Here is a 22,619-nt window from a genome sequence, read left to right as displayed (position 1 = left end):
ATACCCAGGGGGACATTGGTCGGTAGCCTTGGACTTCTCAGCTTAATCGCCCTAGCTTTAATGCCACTTAAATCAGAATGTAAGCACTGAAAGAATTTCAGGAATCCGATGATATAAATTGTATTTTTAGAGCCGTGAATGACTTGAGCGAGTGAAACAGTGCAGTGGCTTAAGATAGTTCTCTTTAGTTTTCCCATGATTTATCACAAGCAAGTTCACAGCAGGTTAAAATAATTGAATGCGGTGATAGCATACATACTGGCATGATTTTATGAGCCGTCATTCATAACATATTTGTCCCAAAGCATAATTTCCATGATAGAACTCTGATTCACATGTAATTTTTTTGCAGCGACGACACAGTTGAAATAACTCCTTCGTGGAGGCTGGCTACATTTTCACAACGTCTGGTCCCAGGCTAGATCTTCGGGAAAAGGGATCAAGGAAATGACTATTCCTCCAAATAAAATGTAAGTATATCCTGATAAAATGTTCACTTTTTTGGAGAATAAAGAGAAATGTTCTTTCCAGGAGAATTGTGACTCGGAGGTTATGCCTTGCGATCTCTACCTATTTCTCACTACTTCTTTTATTTTTCTTTTTCCTTCAATGTTTATTTTCCACTTTTCTCCCAATGTACTTTTTCTTCTACTTATTAGCTGTGTCCCCTGGGCAAGTAATTTTTCCACTCTGTAATCAAATGCTATAATATGGGGATGATAAAAAATAACTCTGAAGGTCATTGTGCAGAGCAGAGATAATGAATGTGTAGGTACATATGGGCCCCAAAACTCAGCTGTGTAAGAAAAGCAACTTTCTTTTTATATTTTTATATCTTGACTTAGTTTCTATTTTGAGTCCCTATTTGGCTTCATCATGGAGACGTAATCTCAGTCAAAGCAGGATGCTCTCATCGAAACCTACATGACATCTACATGGATGTCAGATCCATGTAGCTTTCCACCTTCAGCCCTGCCTGGACGTTCCACCATTGCCCCGCCGGTTAGCCAGGCTGCAGGCAGGTGCTACACACTAGGACTCCTTCCTGGGAACTCAACCGTCAAGTCAGGTTTCTTGGCTTCCCTGGCTCTCCTTCTCAAATTTGAAAAGTCTTGTCTGGTCTGGAGAAAAAGTTTCCCAGCTTTTCATTTAATCTTCCAAATCTTTGGTTTATGACCAGAACCTGCCATTTGAGACTCAAAAGCTAAAAATATGACTCCTCTGTTATCTTTGTTTCACTGGTTTTCCCTTCCCTGAAGCTTTACAGAAGGCCTAGCTGCCTAATGGGGAGAAACACAGGAAATACCAAGGAAAACATATGGGCAAATATCTCCCAAGAATTTCCCACCACTTGTATGAAGCACCAAGAGGAAGGCCTGACATACAGCAGGAAGCCAGCAAAGGTGACTGCACCTTTGTATGAAGGTCCAAGTCTGGTTCCATGTTTCTGGGCTCTGTGTCCTTGGACAAGTTGTCTAACCTTTCTGTGCCTCAGTTTCCCCACCTGCAACATGGAGATGATAATAGTACTTACCTCACAAGGTAATATGTGTATAAAGTGTTCAATGAATTAGTTATACTATTATTGTTTTTTTACCACTAGTACAAACTTCTGTCCTTGAAAGCCATTAGCTTAATACTATCGGCAACCATAATGGTGTTGATGTGGTTGACATATACAGTGCATCCCACAGAGGAGAAGGTAAACATATCACAGGGAAAGAGGGAGCTACTGGTCCCAAGTATGAGACTGGGATGAGTTTCCTGGAAATGCATCCTTCTGGGTAAAATCTGGGTATAATTATGCTGAGTGGTGAGTTAAGAGGCAATCAGCCAACTTCAGTCAAGGCAGTTCTCAGGTGCTAGCAAGGAGAGGCAGATTCTTGAGGATCTAGAGTCTGAATCAGAAGATGGATACAAGCTCGTAACCCAGGGGGCAAGATGGAGTCAGAAGAAAGGGATGAGGAGCAAAGTTAGAGAAAGGCTGGCTGAGCCAGTGTGAGAAATAGGTCTGGTTGACGATGGCCAGCAGTTGTTGCAGAACAGAATATGCATGGGGCCTCTCCTGAGATGTGAGGCCACTGAGGGGTTTTGCTGAGGGAGGTACCACTTCTGTGAGCAAGGACAATGAGAGGAAACTGGGAGAGAGAATGGTCCACCAGTCCCAAGCTAAATAAACCTTTTTCTCTGGCCCATCCAACTGATGAGCATGAGAATGAGAATGTGGGACTTCCACCACTGCACCTGACTACCCTCCAGTCCCAGAGCCAGTTTGGTTTATGTCTTTCTCAACCCACATTCTGCCAGGACAATTGAGCCCGAATGGGACAGTGGAAAGGGCATCGCATGGGAAGTCAGGAGACCTGAACTCCAGACCCAATCAATGACCAACTAGCCTGAGACTTGAGATATATTCCTTCACCTCTCTGAACCTTAGGGCCCTCGATGAAGAGGTAGGACCACGTAAGAACAGAGCTAAATGGGCATAGTTAGCGGTATGGGAGCCAGAGGGCCATTGATATGAATTCTGTCTTTGCCATTTACTAGATGTAGGTCAACTAATTTAATCTCTCTAAGCTCCAGTGTCTTCATGTATAAAGATGGGGCTAATAGCACACCCCCATATGATTAATTGGAAGATGAAATTCAAGAGTGTCTGGGACATGTTTAGTACTATAGTGAAACACCATGTGTACTCAATTGATTGTTGCCAATATCACTATCACGATTATCAGTGGGACCCAAGAGCTCTATTAGGTCAGGGGCAACTAAGATGGTTGAGTGGAAGAATTCAAGGCTGCAGACCCTGCTTCGTTAGGAAGAGCAGAAGCATTTTTCTCTGTTTTATTTCTCCCTCCCTCTCTCTCTTTTTTTTAAACAAAATTAAGTATTTCTCACTGAATAATAATAATAATGCTATAAATCACTGGACTAGGCCAAGGGTTGGCAAACTTTTTTTTTTTTTTTTGTAAAGGACCAACTAGCAAATATTTTCAGCTTTGCAAGGCCACATGTGGTTGTCCATTGCATATTCTTCCGGTTTTATTAGAGTTAGGGTTGAGTTAGGCTTAGATAGAGAATAACAGCATCTATTAGGGTAGAACAGTATTAAGGTAACTATTATAACACAAAACCCTTACCTGTGTGTAACAGAAATCTCAGTGCCTAAACAATTAAAATGTATTTCTCACATCACAGTAAAGCGTGAGTAGGGGGTTAGGTTGTCTATGCCACACAATCTTTTGGGGATCTAAAAATCCTTCCTTCTAGTGGCTCTGGAAACCTCTGGATGGAAGGAAAAAAGAGACAGGTCCATATTCAAGAACATTTTAAAAATGTAAAAGCTATTCTTAGCTCAGGGTCTGTAGGCTCATGCCCCGTCAGCTGCTTTTGGCCTACAGGCCCTAGTTTGCCCACTCGTGGATCAGACCATCTTTCAGGTCCTTTCCAAAGATGAACCACACTTCACTCTGAGCAATCTCTTTCTTTCTCCATCAGAGTAACCTGGCAGTGAACTCTATAACATATCCCACTATCTTTCATGTGATAATATTTTCATATTTACAACAGTTGTCATATTAAGTGTTTTTGTTACATTTTATGTGTAATGTTACACAGATTTCCTTTGTGAACAGTCTTCATAAAGGTGGTGTATTAATTTTCAAGGGCTGCTGTGAGGCAGTATCACTAATTGGGTGGCTTAAAACAGCAGAAATTGGCCGGGCGTGGTGGCTCACACCTGTAATCCCAGCACTTTGGGAGGCCGAGGCAGGCGGATCACAAGGTCAGGAGATCGAGACCATCCTGGCTAACACGGTGAAACTCCATCTCTACTAAAAATACAAAAAATTAGCCGGGCGTGGTGGCGGGCACCTTTAGTCCCAGCTACTCGGGAGGCTGAGGCAGGAGAATGGCATGAACCTGGGAGGCGGAGCTTGCAGTGAGCCGAGATCGTGCCACTGCACTCCAGCCTGTGCCACAGAGCAAGACTCTGTCTCAAAAAAAAAAAAAAAAAAAAAAAAAAAAAGCAGAAATTTGTTTCTTCACAGTCTGGAGGCCAGAAGGCTGCATTCAGTGTTTGAAGGGTTGATTCTTTCTGAGGGAGAATCTGATCCATGCCTTCCTCCAGCTTCTGGGGATGACCAGGACTCCTTGGCGCCCTTTGGCTTGCAGACGTGTCACTTGGGTCTCTCCCTCCATCTTCACGCTGCGTTCTCACTATGTCTCCATCTTCACACAGCCCCTTGGATTGGGGCCCACACTGATGATGTCATCTTAACTTGGTTAGCTCTCCCAAGACCATATTTCCAAATAAAGTCACATGCACAGGTATTGGGGCTTAGAACTTCTATCAGTCTCCTTGATGGACACGATTCAGCTTATAACAGGTGGTGAAAAGCCTGGGGTTGCCTATTCATAGCTAAGAACTGTGAAATATTAGAAATGGAAAGGACTGTTGGTTCCCCTGTGCTGCTGCAGGGATGAGTAAGATTGATGGCGTGTCCAAACAGCTTAAGTTTTACCCTTCACCGTAAATGGCGGAGAGAACAGTACTACTACTGCTGCTACCTTGAAAAATGTAAAATTTGCCTTTTAAAAGTGTTTTTGTTTTATGGACATGGAACAATGAACTAGAAAATATGGCACATTCTGTACCCTTCTTCTGCTTTTAACTTATAAATGCTGTATTTGAAATACTGGAACCGTGTGGCTTGCGGTTACTAACAAAATTAAAAATAAAAGCCAAAAGCCCCTTTGCATCCATGTCACCCACTGAGGGAAATGCAGCTTGGTGCCCTGGAGAAAAAATGGACTTTATGGTGAATTCTCACCCCTTTCTGCAGGGGTCAGGATTTGAAAATTACTACCAGCTGGTTGTAATTCCATCCTATTTTGAAACAGATGACTTAGACTGCTAAACCATCATGGGGCTAAGATTTATTTTCCCCTACTTGGACTAAGTCACAAAGACCCAATTTGCAAAGTAGAGAAAAGGAGCAAAATATTTTTTTTGGTGGGCTTACCTCACCTCTGCCATTGGAAAACCTACCAATATCTCAGAATTTGCACGAGTGAATTCGGCCATGCCACGCCATCTCTGATATTCCAGAGCAGGAATTATTTATCTTTTCCAAATTTTCACAGCACGTTCTGTCTCTGCATCTCTTCAGTGGCACTTATTATGAGACTTACGTCCTTTCCTAAAGTGCAAACTCTCTGAAATCTTAGTAATTACTCAAGGTGGCAAGGTGGAGAGGAAGGACCCTGTGGACAGGGAGTGACTTGAAATGCTGGAAAGGAAAGAAGCAGCACAGGAGCGAATCCTTCAGGAACCAAGAAGGATGGGACAAGGTTCCAAACTGGAATAGTCTTCCCTGCGTAGGAACACCAAGCAATTGGGAATTTCCTGTAAGCTTCACTTGAAGCCAGCTAAGCCTGTAAGGGCTTCTGTTGGAATTCAAGATCAGGCCTAGAACTCCAGTGAATGTGCCTCAAGAAAATCCTATCCAAAGTTTTCGGCATAAGCAAGTCACTTAACTTCTCTATGCCTCAGGGTTCTCATCTATATGATAGGATTAATCATAGAATCTACCTCATAAAATTGTTGTGGGAATCAACTATCATAATGAATGAAAAGTACTGAGCACCTAGCCAGCCTGGCATACTGTTCCCCAACCTTCCCAAATTTATCTGCTAGGAATTGTAATACAGTAGATTTGAGTTGCAGCCTGGGAGTCTGTGTATTCAGCAAGCATAGTTAAGAAGTTTTTGTTTTCAGGGAAATTTGGGAAACAATGCTGTAGCAATACTAATAGCTCAATAAAGAGTAGCTATTTTAATTATGCTACCTTCATCATCATTAACTTATCATCATCATGACACCACCACCACCACCACCACCAGGAATTGAAGATAATGTTAAGGAAAAGATTCAGCAACACTACCAGATTCTATAAGTGCCATTGAATCAGTTATCTTGACTTTGGTCTGATATGAAGTTATTTTCACTGTTGGTAGAACCAGTAGACAGGTAACCAACTCCAACTCACTCCCAATTTGAATCTCAAGGCGATTGTTTCCATTTTACTCTTATTTAGGTGAGGAGGGATCTTAACTTAGAACAAAAACTTGGGCCTTGCTCAATAAATTCAGTGGCTACAAATCTAATCCATGATTCGTTTCCATTTTTACCCTGGGGATGAACACAAAGGAGTCTATGCAGTGCTAATTACCACGTTTTGACTGGGGCAGCCCAAAGAAGGAAAGAATCACAGGACCACTCCTTAAAGGGACTGAAAAATCTCATTGTCCAATGCTTTCACACAGGGTCTTGTGCCCCTTTTAACTACTGAAACTACCATGTATCCATTCTTAGACAACCAGGACAATGCTTTTTATAAACTCCTATCTGTATCTGATTGCTTTAATGGTTCTCAAAACTCCTTATGATCAGTTACACTTATTTTAATTATTTTCTATTTTATGCGATGTTGTTTTCTTATTTTTTTCCCCAATCCTTACACCTGACTCCTATGAAGAAGAAACCAAATCATGTTATTCATTGTACTTACTCCAGTGTCTAGCATAGAATTTCTTTCTGGTATCAGTGAGAAGATTCAATTGTATCCAACTATAAGGTGTCTTAATTTAAACTTCTTTATTTTGAGTGTACCTGTCTAAAGCACCTGACTGTTGTTTTTCTACTTCTTTACATATTTGTTGTTAAAATAATAACGACAGTAGATTGCTCTAAGGGGATGCTACATTAAGATGGCATCTAGTCCAAAGGGCCTTTAAATAATTGAATTTCCTTCATCTGAGGGGTGCCATCTTTTAAGGGGAAAAAATGAATAGGAACAGTGGCAAGGAAAAACAAGGTAACTGTTTTTAGCTGGTCCTCTGGCCCAAAATATTTATTTAGAGGTCCCAGAAGCTGGGCTGGATTATGTAAAATGCTTTACCTAGCCCCAGCTACCGTATCTCTTGCCACCAAAGCACAACCTAAGGTCTCAAAACTTGCTACTCCCGTTAAGTAAAAATTACATTCTGTAGTGCCAAAGAAAAAGCCCCAAGAAAGAAAATAACAGTGTCTTTTACTTAAGATAGGGTGGCTCTACAACAAAGAGTTACAGCTAAGCACGATTAAGGCTGATTTCTCACATCAAAATACGATGTGAGCCGGTAGAAGAGAAGGACTCTTCTCCATGCATTGTTTCAGGGATCTATAATTCTTCTAATGGCTCCCCCATCTTTTAAGGTTCTGGAGGCCACCCATGAATGGAAGGAAAGATGGATCATGGAGCAATGCTGGGGTTGAGATAGTACAGATCACTTGAGACCACATTCAAGAATCCAGCCACAGGACAACCCTTTGTTATAAGAGTGGCACCTAGCTATGTGCTCAGGAGAGAAAGAGAAGTGTCTTGGAGAAGTCTTAGCCAATCTCTGTTACAGAGAGTGAGTACATGTCTCCCAAACCTAGAGAGTAGCTGACCCAACCACGTACTCAAGGTTGTTGTAGAAAGTGTCGTGTCTGCAAAAGGGAAAATAAAAGGCAATTTTTTGTAGAAGGCAGACAAAACTGATTCCCACACATCCTGAACTTTCAGTCCTAGTAAAAGTGGCCAACCCCAGTATTCTGGGATCTGAATTATTAGATCAATATTCTGTTTCTTCAAAAGAGTAACAGAATTAAGAGCTTGTGGGTATGGGGCAGATAAGTTCTTTCTTCAGCTAGCAGAAAATGCTTGGTTTCCTTCAAAAATCTGTGTTCTTAATGTAATTTCTCCCTATTTCTAATTCGGCTTCCCATTGAGTACTCAGGCACAGTTCTAGAAGCGAGAAATATTATCTATGGTATATATACTGTCATAATAAAACTATGGGTTTTCAAAGTACAATTTTGTTATTTTCTTCCCTAGGGACTATGTCTTCAATTCAGATAATGTGTCACCAGGTGGACGATAATGGTGACAGTTGATAGCCAGCATCTACCTTTATTTTATGCCAGAAACTATTCTAGACATTTTACAGTTAGTTATTTTGTTCCTCTAACAACCTATAAGGTAGGCCTTATTACTATTTTCTGCAGTTTACTGCTTTGGAAATTGAAACACAAGGTTAGGTAACTTGTCCAAGGTCACACAGTCATCACTGGAGCCAGAATTCCAACCAAAAAATAACGAGATCTTAACCACTGCATTCAACTGCTTCGGTGCCAAAAACTGAACATCCCCTAAGAGTATTTAAATAAGAAACATAGATAATCATGATTTTGCACTCAATTATTGTTTTTTTCTAAATAGAGCTTTTGAGTTTATCTAATCAGCAAGGCATAACACTAGTGTTACCATGGCATTACATTTTTTAAAGTTTAGAGCAAGATATACAAATCTAATTTTCTAGATACAAGTAATCACCTTTTCCACCAATCCTAACAAGAAATCTTAACCCTTTCCTTCTGTAGTTTATACTGATTTAAAACAAGAACTTTTTGTTCCTTTTATTTCTTATTTATGCTACTTTTTAATTCTTTCATTCCTTAGACGTTTACTTCATGAAACTTACAGCATTACATTTCTGAAAATCACAGAAAAGAATTTAACTCCTTTATTTCTACTTTCTATCAATAACCTCTTAAATATGGAATACCCTGTAAAATTTTTTCTTCTGAAGGAAAAAAATAATCAGAGCACATTCAAATGCCTTGTATATTTTCATTATTTTCCTTTCATTCAGAAGAATTTCCTCCATTGGTCAGTTGCTTTACTTCATTATGTCTCTATGTCATTTGAGACCTAAAGCTCCCGTGTTTCCTGTTTGTTATTTGCCATTGCACTGGTGAGGGCATGAGGTGTACTGTGGAAGGAAGAGGGCATCACTTTCCTTACTCCAGATCTTCTGGGAAAAGCTTTAAGTGTTTCAACCGTTACTTATTATGTTAGTTTAATGAATTTTTTTAGATATTCTTTATCAGACTGAGGAAGTTCTTTTCTGTTCCTAGCTTGCTGATAGTTAATATCATGAATGGATGTTGAATTTTGTTAAATGGCTTTTCTATATCAATTGAAATGATCATATGATTTTCCTTCTTGAGACTGCTGCTGTGGTGGGTTACATTGACTGATGTTTGAATATCGACTTATCCTTACATTTCCAAGATAAGCTTTACATAGTTGCAGTGCATTCTTTTTTTTTTACACATTGTTGAACAAATCCGCTTTTTTAAAAAATTCAGAATTTGTGCATCTATGCTTATGAGGGATATTGGTCAATGGTTTCCTTTTTTTTTTTTGTTTGAGACAGAGTCTCACTCTGTCACCCAAGCTGGAGTGCAGTGGCACAATCACAGCTCACTGCAGCCTCAACCTCCCAGGCTCAAGCACTCTCCCCACCTCAGCCTCCTGAGTAGCTAGGACTACAAGCACACACTACCATGCCCAGCTAATTTTTGTAATTTTCACAGAGACAGAGTTTTGCCATGTTGCCCAGGCTGGTCTCAAACTCCTGAGCTCAAGTGACTGCACCTCAGCATCCCAAAGTGCTGGGATTATAGGCATGAGCCACCACACCTGGCCCAGTCTATAGGTTCTCCTTCTTTCCTTCCTTCCTTCCTTCCTTCCTTCCTTCCTTCCTTCCTTCCTTCCTTCCTCCCTTCCTTCCTCCCTCCCTTCCTCCTCCCTTCTTTCCTTCTTCTGTCTCTCCCTCCCTCCCTCCCCCACCCCCATTCCTTCCTTCCTCCCTTCCTCTCGTCCTCCCTTCCTCCTTTTCTTCCTTCCTCTCTTTCTTTCTTCTACTTGTCTGGTTTTAGAATCAGAGTTATGATGATCTCATAAATTGAGTTGGGAAGTGTTTTCTACATTTTAGAAGAGATATTGTAGAATTGATGTTCTTTTAAAATGTTTAATTAAATTGTTCATAAATCACATGGACCTGGAGAATTTTTTCAGATAGGCTTAAACTGCAAATTCAGTTATAGGGCTATTTAAGTTGTCTATTACATTTTGAGTGAGTTTAGATAATTTGTGTTTTTCAAGGAATTGATCCCTTTTGCCTAACTTGTCAAAAATGTGTGTATATAATTATTCACAGTATCCCCTATATTCCCCTATTATTATTAAATGCCAGTGGGGTCTGTAGGGATAACCTCTTTCATTCCTAATACTGACAATTTATTCTTGCCTTCTTTTTGTCTTTGTCCTTGCTAAAAATTTATTGATTTTATTGATCGTTTTAAAGAACCAGATTTGGGTTTCTTTGACTTTCTCTATTATTTTTCCGTTTTCAATTTTCTTTATTTCTACCACTATATTATTTATTTTCTTATTTTTGTTTGAGTTTATTTTGCTCTTCTTAAGATGGAAGCTTAGATAACTTGTATAAGGTGTCTCTTTTCTAATATAAGCTTTTAATGTTATAAATTTGTCTCTAAGCACTGCTTTAGTTGTAGCTCACAAATTTTGGTATATTTTATTTTCATTTTTGTTTAATAGAAATTATTTTCTAATTTTTTCTTTTTGACTCAGATTATTTAGAAGCATGTTATTTAATTTCCAAGTGTTTGGATATTTTTCTCTTATGCTTCCTGTTATCCTGTTCCTGATTTCTAGTTTATTTTTATTATGATTCAAGGAAAATACTTTGTCTGATTTTAGATTTTATTTTTTACATAATTCTAACTTTTTGTTAATGTTTCTTTTATGACCAAGATATGGTCTATGTTGACTCTTCCATGTACTTCTGAAAAGAATGTGTGTTCCACTGTTACGAGTAGAATGATTTTTTAATACTATTTAGATTTAGTTAGTTGATGATCAACTCAATTCTTCTGTATCCTTGTTGATTTTTTGTAAGTTCTGCATATTACTGAGGAGTGTTGAACTCTCCAAATATAATTGTGGATTTTTAAAATTTCTCCTTTCACTTTCATGAATTTTGCATCATGTTTTTGAAAGCGTTGTCAGTAGGTACACACATATATTGGATTATTATTTCTTCATGATGAACTGACCCTTATATCATCATATAATGTCTCTCTTTATCCCTGGTCATCTTATTCACTCTGAAATCTATGTCTGATCAGTTTTCTTTTGATCAGTGATTGCATGATATATCTTTTTTTTCTTTCTTTCTTTCTGTCTTTCTCTTTCTTTTTCTTTCTTTCTCTCTCTCTTTTTTTGTCTTAAGATCTCTGTTTTAATGTTTGGGTTATTTTTTTTTATTTCAATAGGTTTTTGGGGAACAGATGGTGTTTGGTTACATGGATAAGTTCTTTAGTGGTGATTTCTGAGATTTGATGCACCCATCACCCAAGCAGTGTACACTGTACCCCATGTGTAGTCTTTTATCCCCCTCCCACCATTTCCCTGAGGCCGCAAAGTCCATTGTATCATCCTGATGCCTTTGCCTCCTCATAGCTTAGCTCCCACTTATGATGCTTGGTTTTCCATTCCTGAGTTACCTCCCTTAGAATGATGGTCTCCAGTTTCATCCAGGTTGCTGTGAATGCTATTATTTCTTTTTATGGCTGAGTAGTATTCCATGGTGTATATATATATATATATACACACCACATTTTTTTTATCCACTTGTTGATTGATGGGCATTTGGGCTGGTTCCATATTTTTGCAACTGCAAATTGTGCTGCTATAAACATGTGTTTGGAAGTCTCTTTTTCATATAATGACTTCCTTTCCTCTGGGTAGGTATCTATTAGTGGGATTGCTGGATCATACAGTAGATCTACTTTTAGTTCTTTAAGAAATCTCCACACTCTTTTCCTTACTGGTTGTACTAGTTTACATTCCCAACAGTGTAAAAGTGTTCCCTTTTCACCACATGCATGCCAACATATATATACTTTTATTTTTTTATTGTGGCCATTCTTGCAGGAGTGAGATGGTATCACATTGTGGTTTTGATTTGCATTTTCCCTGACAATTAGTATGTTGAGCATTTTTCCATATGCGTGTTGGCCATTTGTATCTTTTCTTTTGAGAATTGGCTATTCATGTCCTTAGCCCACTTTTTGATAGAATTGTTTCTTTTTTTCTTGCTGATCTGTTTGAGTTCTTTGTAGATTCTGGATATTAGTTCTTTGTTGGATGTACAGATTGCAGAGATTTTCTCCCATTCTGTGTGTTGTCTGTTAACTCTGCTGATTGTTTCTTTTGCCGTGCAGCTATTTAGTTTAAGTCCCATCTATTTATATGTGTTTTTGTTGCGTTTGCTCTGGGTTCTTGGTCATGAAGTCTTTGCCTAAGCCAATGTCTAGAAGGGTTTTTCTGATGTTATCTTCTATAATTTTTAAGGTTTCAGGTCTTAGATTTAAGTCTATGGTATGTCTCTTTTATTTATTAAGGCCTAATTTACTTATTATTTTGCAAATGAGTCTTGTAAATAGCACATCATTGGATCATTCAAAAAATATATTTTGACAATTTCTATCATTTAGTTTGTATGTTTAGATCATGTACATTTAGTGTAATTCTTTATGTTTAAATTTAGCTCTATTATTTTATTATTTGTTTTCTGTTTAGTCTCTGGTTTTTGTTCCGCTATTTTCTCTTTCCTATCTTCTTTTGGGTTTTTTTTAACATTATTTAGCATTCCATTTTAACTTGTCTACTGTGTTTTTTACTCTATTTTACACATATATTTCTTTCTTTGTGTGTGTGTGTGTGTGTGATTACCACGTATTTACCTTTTTTCACTGTCCAGTTTTATAGTGGAATGTAAAAACTTTACCATTACATAGATCCTTTTATGTTGTAACTGTCTTGTATATTATATCTATATACATTGAATACTCCAGCTGACAATATTGTCATTGTTTTCTTTTAGCCATTTAATATATTTTAAACTCAAGAGGAAAAATAATCTATTTTATTTATCTAGTTATTTACCATTTCTGTTCCTCTTCTTTTAATCCTTGATATTTTGAAATTTCTTCCTAGTATCTCTTTTCTTCAGTTGTAATGGCTTCATTTAGCAATTTGTTTAGAGCAGATCTCCTGACAATTTTATCTCAACTTTTCTTCATGTAAGAATGTTTTACTTTCACCTTCATTTCTGAAGAAAATTTTTCTGGACCTAGACTTTTTACTTGATAGTTCTTTTCTTTCAACACTTAAAAATTTCCACGACCATTTGGCCTACATAGTTTCTAAAGAGAAATATATTCTTATTCGAATCTTTGTTCCTCTAGTTAGAAGTAGTATGCCATTTTCCTCTGGTTGCTTTCAAGATTTTTTCTTTGTTTTTAGTTTTCAGAAACTTGAGATACCCCTGAGTGCTCATTTCTTTAATTAATTCTGTTTGAGCTTCTCTACACTTATAGCTCTAGGTTTATTCCTTTTTTTCCAAACTTGGGAAGTTTTCAGCCATTGCTTCTTCAATTTTTTTTCCACACCATACTCCGTCTCCTTCTAGGACTACAATGACATGAACATGAGATTTTTGTTATTGTCCCATAGGCCCTGAGAGTCTGTTCTATTTTTCCAATCTTTTTTTCTCTCTCTCACTCAGCTTAGATTGTGTTTATTGATTTAGCTCTATCTTTTTTTCTAAGTAAAGGTATCCTTAGATTTCATGAAATGGTGATAAAAATCCCAATTGATAGACAGGCTGATTTTTAAAATTTACATAAAAAGGTGAAGGAACAGGAACTGGAATAACCAAACAATATTGAAAAAAGAAAACTAAAGTTAAAGAAATTGTTTTTTCAATTTCAAAAATGTTGTTATAAATCCACAGTAATCAAGACAGTAGTATTAGAGAAAAGATAGATACAATGATCAATGCAATAGAATAAAAGTCTAGAAATAGACCCGCGTAAATATCGACAAATGATTTTTGACAAAGATATAAAGACAATTCAATAGAAAAAGGATAGTATTTTCAACAAATAGTGGTGAAACAATTTAGTATTCATATACAAGAAAATAAATCTCTAACTAAATCTCACACCTTATTCAAAAACTAATTGAAAATGCATCATAGATGTAAATGTTAAATGTAAAACTATAAAACTTTTAGAAAAAAACAGAAAAAAATCTTCATGACTTTTGGTTAGATGAAGAGTTCTTAGATACAACACCAAAACCATACTCCCTAAAAGAAAAAAAATGATATATTGGTATTCATTAAAATTAAAATTTTGCTCTGAGACAGACACTAAGAGATGAATAGACAATCTACAGACTTGAAGAGAATGTTTTAAAATCACATATCTGACAAAGAACTTGTATCCCAACCATATAAAGAACTCTCAAAATTCAGTAGTAAGAAAACATCTAGCCAAAGCAAAACATGGGCAAAATATTTGAATAGACACTTCACCAAAGCGAGTGTACAGAAGGAAGAAATAAGCACATGGAAAGGTATTCAACATCATTTGCCATTAGGACAATTCCCACTGGAAACCAGAGCATTTGGATTCAGATGCTTTACCACATTAGAACTTCACTTATGGAGGAAATCATTGTTATCAACAGGTATTGAAATATTAAACTTGTGCCATCAGAAAAGTTGTTAACAGAGAGTAGAAACACAAATTCGAAGTTGGTTACTCAAAGAGGGAAGAGAGGCTGGTGCTGGCAGCTTCTTTTACTCTGGAGAATAAAGCCCAGAAGGTCTGATTTGGACCCAAGCCAAAACGCCTGAAAAACTAGGATTCAGCCTCTGAGCAAGAGTACTAGTAGTAGTCAAAGAGCTCTTCCAACAAAAATCAATTTTATTATAAAGTTATGTCACCTTCTAAAACCAAGTTCTCAGGAGATGTCTTCTAGGGTCTCACAGGACAGGTGACTTGAGCTACACATATGTAGTTGCAAATAGATGCAGCTATCTGAAGGAGGCAACTGACTGACAACTGGAGACCCCCATAAACTCTGACACATCAATTGCATGGCTGAGAATCCAGGTACAGAAAGTTGGAAAAAAGAAAAAAGTAGATGCAAGAGAGCTTGTGATTTGTAAAGACATTTTTGAATACAGTCTCCATTTTCTCACCTATCTTCCTCAAGAAAGTTAGAAGTTTTGGGCCGGGCGCGGTGGCTCACGCCTGTAATCCCAGCACTTTGGGAGGCTGAGGCGGGTGGATCACGAGGTCAGGAGATTGAGACCATCCTGGCTAACACAGTGAAACCCCATCTCTACTAAAAATACAGAAAGTTAGCCGGGTGTGGTGGTGGGCACCTGTAGTCCCAGCTACTTGGGAGGCTGAGGCAGGAGAATGGCGTGAATCTGGGAGGCAGAGCCTGCAGTGAACGGAGATCGCGCCACTGCACTCCAGCCTGGGCAACAGAGCAAGACTCTGTCTCAAAAAAAAAAAAAAAAAAAAAAAAAAGTTAGTTTTATACCTGTATAAACCTACCAGTGTAGGAATATGCATAGTCATAAACCCCTTAGAAAAATGATACAAATAATTACCTATCACAATATCTGGATTGCTATGTTTTTATACAATGCTATGTTTTGTGCTAACTTTCAATAGTGTAGTAGTTAAGAGTGAATTCTCAGGAATCAGGTAGCCTGGAATGGAATATCAACTCTATCGCTTCCCAGTAATATGACCTTGACTTTTCTTGGGCAAGTGACTTGACTTTTCCTCAGTTTCCTTAACTGTAAAATGGCCATAATAGTACTTACCACATGGTTTAATCGTTATAAAGCACTTGGAATGACTCCTAGTAGGTACTGGCTCAAAAATTACATCATCATCATCATCATCCTCATGTCATCACAAGACAACCGTGCTTATATATTTCCAATAGAAACTTTTATGTTGCCCTTAGCTGTTATTAACAGCTACACAGGAACATGTCAGCTGAGTGGGAGGCAGAAATCACCTGCAGAAATAGTTCCTCTACCTTGTAATTTTTAGGAAGAAAGAAAAAAATTGCTTCAGTTACTTAATTGTAGGATACCCTGAAAACCTTCCTGCCAGGAAAAATGAAAGCCTTCCTTCTTTCCACCTTTCTTAAGTGTGCATGAAATTGATTCTATATGCTTATTAAATCTGAAAGAGAAATTTCATGATACAAGCACTTCCTGCAATTGAATAGTCTTTGAGAACTCATATTGACTATAATTCATCTGGAGAGTGGCCACATGGTTCGACAAGAAACTCCGGCCTGTGTGTGCAGGCTGCTGAAGTGTGTTTCTGCACCTGCCTCACACGAGACTCTGTGTTCCTTTTTTAAGGCAATTAAAATATTTGTAATACACATGTTGAAGACACACACACGGCACCTTTGGGTCTTGAGCTGTGTGGGGTGTGGGAGAATGAAAGAGCGGCAGAGGGAAATTGCGTTTGGGGGAGAGCCTGGTCTTATTTAAGACACGGACATGAGAAAATATTTACTGAAGAATGTGGTGATGTGGAGGAGCTTGGTACTCAGGAAAAGTATTGTTTCATGCTTTTTATCCCCAAATGGAAGGGTGAAAAGGTTTTGAGGAGAGAGAGATGGGAGATTGGCTCAGGAGGGAGGAAGCACAGAGCATGTGAAAAGAAGCCTACAGATGGCCAGAGGGTGTGGTGGGCATGGCTGGACTCAGGAGCCTGAGGGTTCCCCTGGATGGTGGGACATTCAGACCAGGGCTCAGCTGTGGCCCTGGCATGGGGCAGAAGGGCCTCAGCTTACACAAGATGGATGGGCCTAGGGGGTGGGGCAGAAAACGCTTTTCTCTGACACCCAGGGATACAGACAAAAGTGGGAGTGAAGATATCTGATGTTCAAGATAGGAGTAAAGAAGCAGGGACGAAACCCAAGAGCAGGAACCCTTGCCGGTCCTTTGCAGTGTCTAGCTTGGGCTGTCGCCCGCGTTTACTTGGAACTGTGTGTTGGTCTCCTGGCAGCTCTCTCCATCTGTCCTTGCTCCCTCCCTCTCACTACCCCCAGAGGGATCATTCTTATGTGTGAGTCAGATCACATTACAAAACCCCTCCACCCATCCTGGGTCCCTTTGGGCAGCGGCTCCTCTGTCATTCATGGCTGCTGAACCAGTTTCTATGCTCCATTCCTCAGGTGGCAGGTTTTTATACTTTTTATTTTCTGCACAGGTTCTGTAAATTTGGACCCTGAATCTATAATAACAAGTTGAACAGGGTTTTCAACTTCTTATAAGAGCTGTTTTTTTTTTTTTCCATCCAAGGCATCAGGTGGAAGGCGAGCCCTCTCCTCGCTTTGCTGGGCCAGTGAGTCACAGCCTTTACCTGGCAGGGTCCTCCTGGAGACTCCACACTTTATGGAGGGGTCTAGTTCTAGCTTCCTTGCCTTGGCAGTGAATAAAGCTGTGCGTTCTTTCCCCAGCTCGTGCTAGGATCCCAGGCTCCCGGCCCCTAAGCTCTGCATTTGGATCTGAGGTTTCCAGTTACTCTTACCATTTGGATATTAAATTTCTTCTTTTTCCTTTTGGCATCTAGTGATTTCCTTTATTTCCTATGAATTCTTCTATGCATCTGAAATTTTTTTTATATTCTATGCATTATTTCTAATGCTTCTACGCAAGGAAGAGCATTCATATCGGTAAGTCACCACAAGTTCCATGGTTCCCAGGCAGATTTTTCAGGATTGCATTTCCGACACTTCACTCCCTGCATTTGTTTATGTGTCTGTCTCCCTTCAGAAGTTACTCTGAGGTTGACAGCATAGCTTATCTGGCTTTATATCCTGGTGCCTAATACATGACATAGAAGGTGCTAATTAGGGGGGAGGGACAGTATTAGGAGATATACCTAGTGCTGAATGACGAGTTAATGGGTGCAGCGCACCAACATGGCACATGGATACATATGTAACAAACCTGCACATTGTGCACATGTACCCTAAAACTTAAAGTATAATAATAATAATTAAAAAAAAGAAAAGGAAAAAAAAACAAGGTGCTAATTAAATCATGGAATGAGTCAAAGAGAGAGAGGGATAGTTTAACATGTGTTGTTGCTGTTGTTTTTTTTTTTTTTTTGAGACACACTATTGAAAGCTATTACCGTTTGTTTAATATGAGACAGAGTCAGATCAGTGAACATGGTTTTGAGAAACATACAACTGATACCTCATCATAGTACTTATTAAGTGTAGCAGTTTAAGAACTGCAGAAAGTCAAACATAAATCCTCTAAGAACCCCGCTGTTTTAAATTTGTGTTTGCAACTGAAGTCAGCCACACCTCCTTGGGCTGATCTTAAAATAATTCTTTACTCAAAAAGTCACAGTATCCTGGCACTTAACAATAACATAAGAGAGCCCCAGCCCGGAGCGACTGTTTGTTTTGATAGGAACAGAAACAACTCTTTTTTAATGAACATAAAGCTCTCGATAGGTTTGGGGGTTTTATTCAGCTGTTTTCTGAATCTCTCAAAGCTCGTCTTATGAAATTTTAGCAAGATCTGACCTGCCCCCTCCCTAGCCTGGTTGCCTCCCTGAGGTTGCTGTACACCACCTCTGAGCTCAGACAGACAGACAGACAGACAGACAGATGGGCCTCGCTGACCAGGGAGCTTCGATTTCCTCTCATTTGCTTTGGATCCCTGCAGCAAAAGTGTTCTGGCCCAGAGCCTTGTCTGTGTACCAGAAATGACACACAACTCTCAAAGACATGGCGCTTGTCTGCCAGGACTTGAATTCAGAGGAGACAACACCAGCCAAGGCACAGCAGGGCCTGGAGACCCTTGCTCTGTCCACTGAAGTATGGCAGACATTTAATCCCTTCTTCCAATGCAAGAAGGAATAGGCAGGGGAGGGAAGGTGGAAGAGCAGGTGTCTGAAACCCCCAGAGGACCTCCGGGGTGAGTGGGTCCTGAACCAGCATGGCAGGTTGACACGAGGCCATGACCTCCACACTCAGTCCTCTCTGGGCACTCTGAAATGCTTGTTTTTCACCAGAGAAGCCTAGGATGCCAGCTGGGCAGCCAGCGAAGAAAAGCCAGTGCTATCTCTGGCAGGGAACTTGAAAAGGTACAACCAAACCACCTCCTGGTGTCCAGCTGGATCAGATGCACCTGTGGAGATCTCTCTGCACTCCAGAGCCTGTTCTCTCCACAAAACCAGAAAGCAGAGAAAAAAGCAGAGAAAGGGAGTGGGTTCCTGTCTGGTAGATTTCCATAATGCGATGTCTGACAATAAGTACGCAGGGTGTGATGAAATAGCTCTGCCCCTGTATGTGTCAAGTGGGCTAAGCACAAATGCCTGAAACTCAGTTCTTCGGAGTTAAATCTGGAATTCAGCCAGAGTCTCTATGGAAGGTGGAGTCCCCCTGACTGCCACTTCAGGCCCCTCCGTGAAGCGATTCATCCTGGAGCAGTAAATAAGTGTCTCCTGCTCCCTGCCACAGGCCAACCAGGAATGCTGTCGGGTAGAGCCCATTGCAGGAACCAGATCTCTGGCTAAACAGGAAGCACTGATTTACTCATTCGATGCTTGTGAATCACGCACCTATGCTGGGCAAGGTACCCCCCTGGGCTCTGGAGAGGAGGTATGAGTGAAGGGTTACTTCTCAGGGAGCCCTGGGTTTCTCTGTCCATGCACCCTAAGCAGTTAGGCTTAGACTGCGAGGCTTATTTGCACACAAATTGCTGCTCTCCCGTGGGGTGCACAGCACAGCCACCTGTGGTGAAGAGCTCTCTCAACAGCAGCAGGGCAGGCGTGCTACCCATCTATAGGGGCCGACTCAGCAACAGGGCTCCCTCTGACCCAGCATCCTCACTTCCAGATCCTCTGAGAGGCCCTGTGGCTGCTTGTCTAATTGACGGAGTACCACTAACCAGAGATGACTCCACTCCAGAAGCAAAACAGAAATTCACTTGCACTGAGCCCATTCAAATATTGAGACACACGCAAATGCAAAAGTAAATGAGACCACATATGAGCCAAACTCCAAGTACAATTAAGCTAAAAGCTAGAGATTAGGTTCTAATTCAGGCTTCACTGATTAAATATGAAAATACAGGAAGTCACAAGACCTCACGGGTCTCAGTTTCCTCATCTGTGAAATGGGAATAGGGAGAGGAGATGGAGGAAATCATTTCTGCCTAGGGTTGCTAGATAAAATACAGGACACCCAGTTAAACTTGAATTTTAGATACATTTGAATTTTTTTTTTTTTTTTTGAGATGGGAGTCTCGCTCTTTTCGCCCAGGCTGGAGTGCAGTGGTGCAATCTCAGCTCACTGCAACCTCCACCTCCTGGGTTCAAGCGATTCTCCTCCCTCAGCCTCCTGAGTAGCTGGGATTACAGGTGCCCGCCACCATGCCCAGCTAATTTTTGTACTTTTAGTAGAGATGGAGTTTCGCCATGTTGGCCAGGCTGGTCCCAAACTCCTGACTTCAGTTGATCCCCCTGTCTCAGCCTCCCAAAGTGCTGGGATTACAGGCGTGAGCCACCACACCCGGCCGAATAATTTTTTAAGTATGCCTCATGCCATTTTTGTCCCATGCCGTATTTTTACTTGTGAAATCTGGTGGCCCTGTGCTGTCAACATTCACCTGCCACGAGGTAGACAATGTGGGCGTCATCTTTGTAAACTGTGATATAACATTGTCTGGTACTCTGGGCGAGTCTCTTCCACTTGCTTGCCAGCTCCTGGAGGCAGGGCTGTGTATTACCAAACTAACTCCATAGTTTCCATATATGGTAAGTGAGCTAGGTGTAATGATTAAATGACATTTAGGTATTCTTTTTAGCAGATGAGCTGATGGGAAAGGTGGCCAAAGAGGATATTGCAAAGAACCCACAGCAACTGCAGCCTGATTGTTGTTCCAGGCTGCTCTCTGCTGACAACAGAAGCGAATGGCGGAACCTGGGCACCACCACCCAACTGGGCGGAGAAGGAAGCAGTATAGCAGTGAAATTGAGTCTGAAAGGGGTCGGAGCAGAGAGAGGGAGAACATTCCTGGTAGTGAGTTAGTGGCCAAGTGACAACGTTACTACATCACGGATGCATGTTTTCCCCAGATTATAAAAATAATTTATGTGCATTTGAAAATTGGAAAAAATGCAGAAAATATTAAGAAAATTGAATCCATAACCTTGCAACCCAGAGCTAACCACAATTAATATTTAATTCTATACTTATAGCATTTTTGTTAAGATATATATATATATCTTAAATATAGGTCTATTAATTCAGAAAATAAGGTCCATACTATACTTTTTTCTTTTTTTTCTTTGAGACAGAGTCTCGCTCTGTCACCAGGCTGGAGTGCAGTGGCTCCATCTCGGCTCACTGCGACCTCCGCCTCCCGGGTTCACGCCATTCTCCTGCCTCAGCCTCCCGAGTAGCTGGGACTACAGGCACGCGCCACCATGCCCGGCTAATTTTTGTATTTTTAGTAGAGACAGGGTTTCACCATGTTGGTCAAAATTGTCTCGATCTCTTGACCTCATGATCCACCCGCCTCGGCCTCCCAAAGTACTGGGATTGCAGACATGAGCCACTGCGCCCGGCCTATACTTTATATATAATTTAGCTCTTTCAAATTAATGCTTTATTGTGAGCATTACTCTATGTCCTTTAAATATTCTTTGAGTGCATAATTCTAATAGTTTCCTATTATCAGTTTCTAGATGGGCCCTAATCTATTAAACCAAGCCCTAAACTTTGGAAATTCAAGCTGTTTTTACTGTCTTCCCATTGTAAATAAAACTGTTGTAATCAGCCGGGTGTGGTGGCTCACGCCTGTAATCTCAGCACTTTGGGAGGCTGAGGCAGGCGGATCACGAGGTCAGGAGATGGAGACCATCCTGGCTAACACGGTGAAACCCCGTCTCTACTAAAAAAAATACAAAAAATTAGCCGGGCATGGTGGCAGGCGCCTGTAGTCCCAGCTACTTGGGAGGCTGAGGCAGGAAAATGGCGTGAACCTGGGAAGTGGAGCTTGCAGTGAGTGGAGATCACACCACTACACTCCAGCCTGGGCGACAGAGCGAGACTCCATCTCAAAAAAAAAAGGAAAAAGAAAAGAAAAGAAAAAAGAAAACTGTTATAATAATTAAATTGTACACACCTATATACATCCCAAATTATTTCCTCAAGGCATTGCAGTGGAATTACTAGATCAAAGATTATGCATGTGAGATTTTCATTTATTTTTATGGGTGCATAGTAGGTGTATATATTTGTGGGTTACAGGAGATACTTTGATACAGGCATGTAATGCATAATAATTACATCATGGTAAATGGGGTATCTATCACCTCATTTACTTTTGTATTTGCATGTGTTTAATATTTTAATGAGTTGAAATTTCATGTTGCTTTTTGTTTTGTTTTGCTTCTGGAGTGGTGTCACCTCTGGTTAATGATCTCTGTGAGTTAGACAAGCAAGCACAGGAGTTCTCAGAGCATCTGGAAGTGAGGATGCTGGGTTAGAGGGAGCCCTGTGACTGACTGGACTCTTGTATTAAAGGTCACTACTATTGTTTTCCTCATAGTAGAGAGGAGAAAATTGGAGCACAGAAAAATTAAGTAATAAAGTTTCACCCTCAGAAAATAAAAAGGAGGGGCCAACCCAGTCAAACTCCAGTGAAGCTGTCTAATTACCCTTGACTGTGGCTTTACCCACTTTCCCACTGTTGCTTTACCCATGGATAGTTTATGACTGCTCATGTCACACTCT

General features: G+C 40.1%; 1 protein-coding gene across 2 annotated transcripts in view; it reads left to right on the top strand.

Annotated features, from left to right (window-relative positions):
* Window positions 1-360: 360 nt before the first annotated feature.
* LOC100588266 overlaps window positions 361-22,619 on the top strand; it is an 88,751-nt gene continuing 66,492 nt past the window's right edge. For both annotated transcript variants that reach the window (XR_001114450.1, XM_003262592.2), the window contains exon 1: window positions 361-470. The gene's annotated coding sequence lies outside the window, so the exon portion shown is untranslated. The remainder of the gene's footprint in view (window positions 471-22,619) is intronic.

Source organism: Nomascus leucogenys, chromosome 19 (genome assembly GCF_006542625.1).
Source record: "Nomascus leucogenys isolate Asia chromosome 19, Asia_NLE_v1, whole genome shotgun sequence".
Lineage (NCBI taxonomy): Eukaryota > Metazoa > Chordata > Mammalia > Primates > Hylobatidae > Nomascus > Nomascus leucogenys.
The sequence above is the reverse complement of the archived record's forward strand: the minus strand, read 5'-3'. Positions and strand labels throughout refer to the sequence as shown.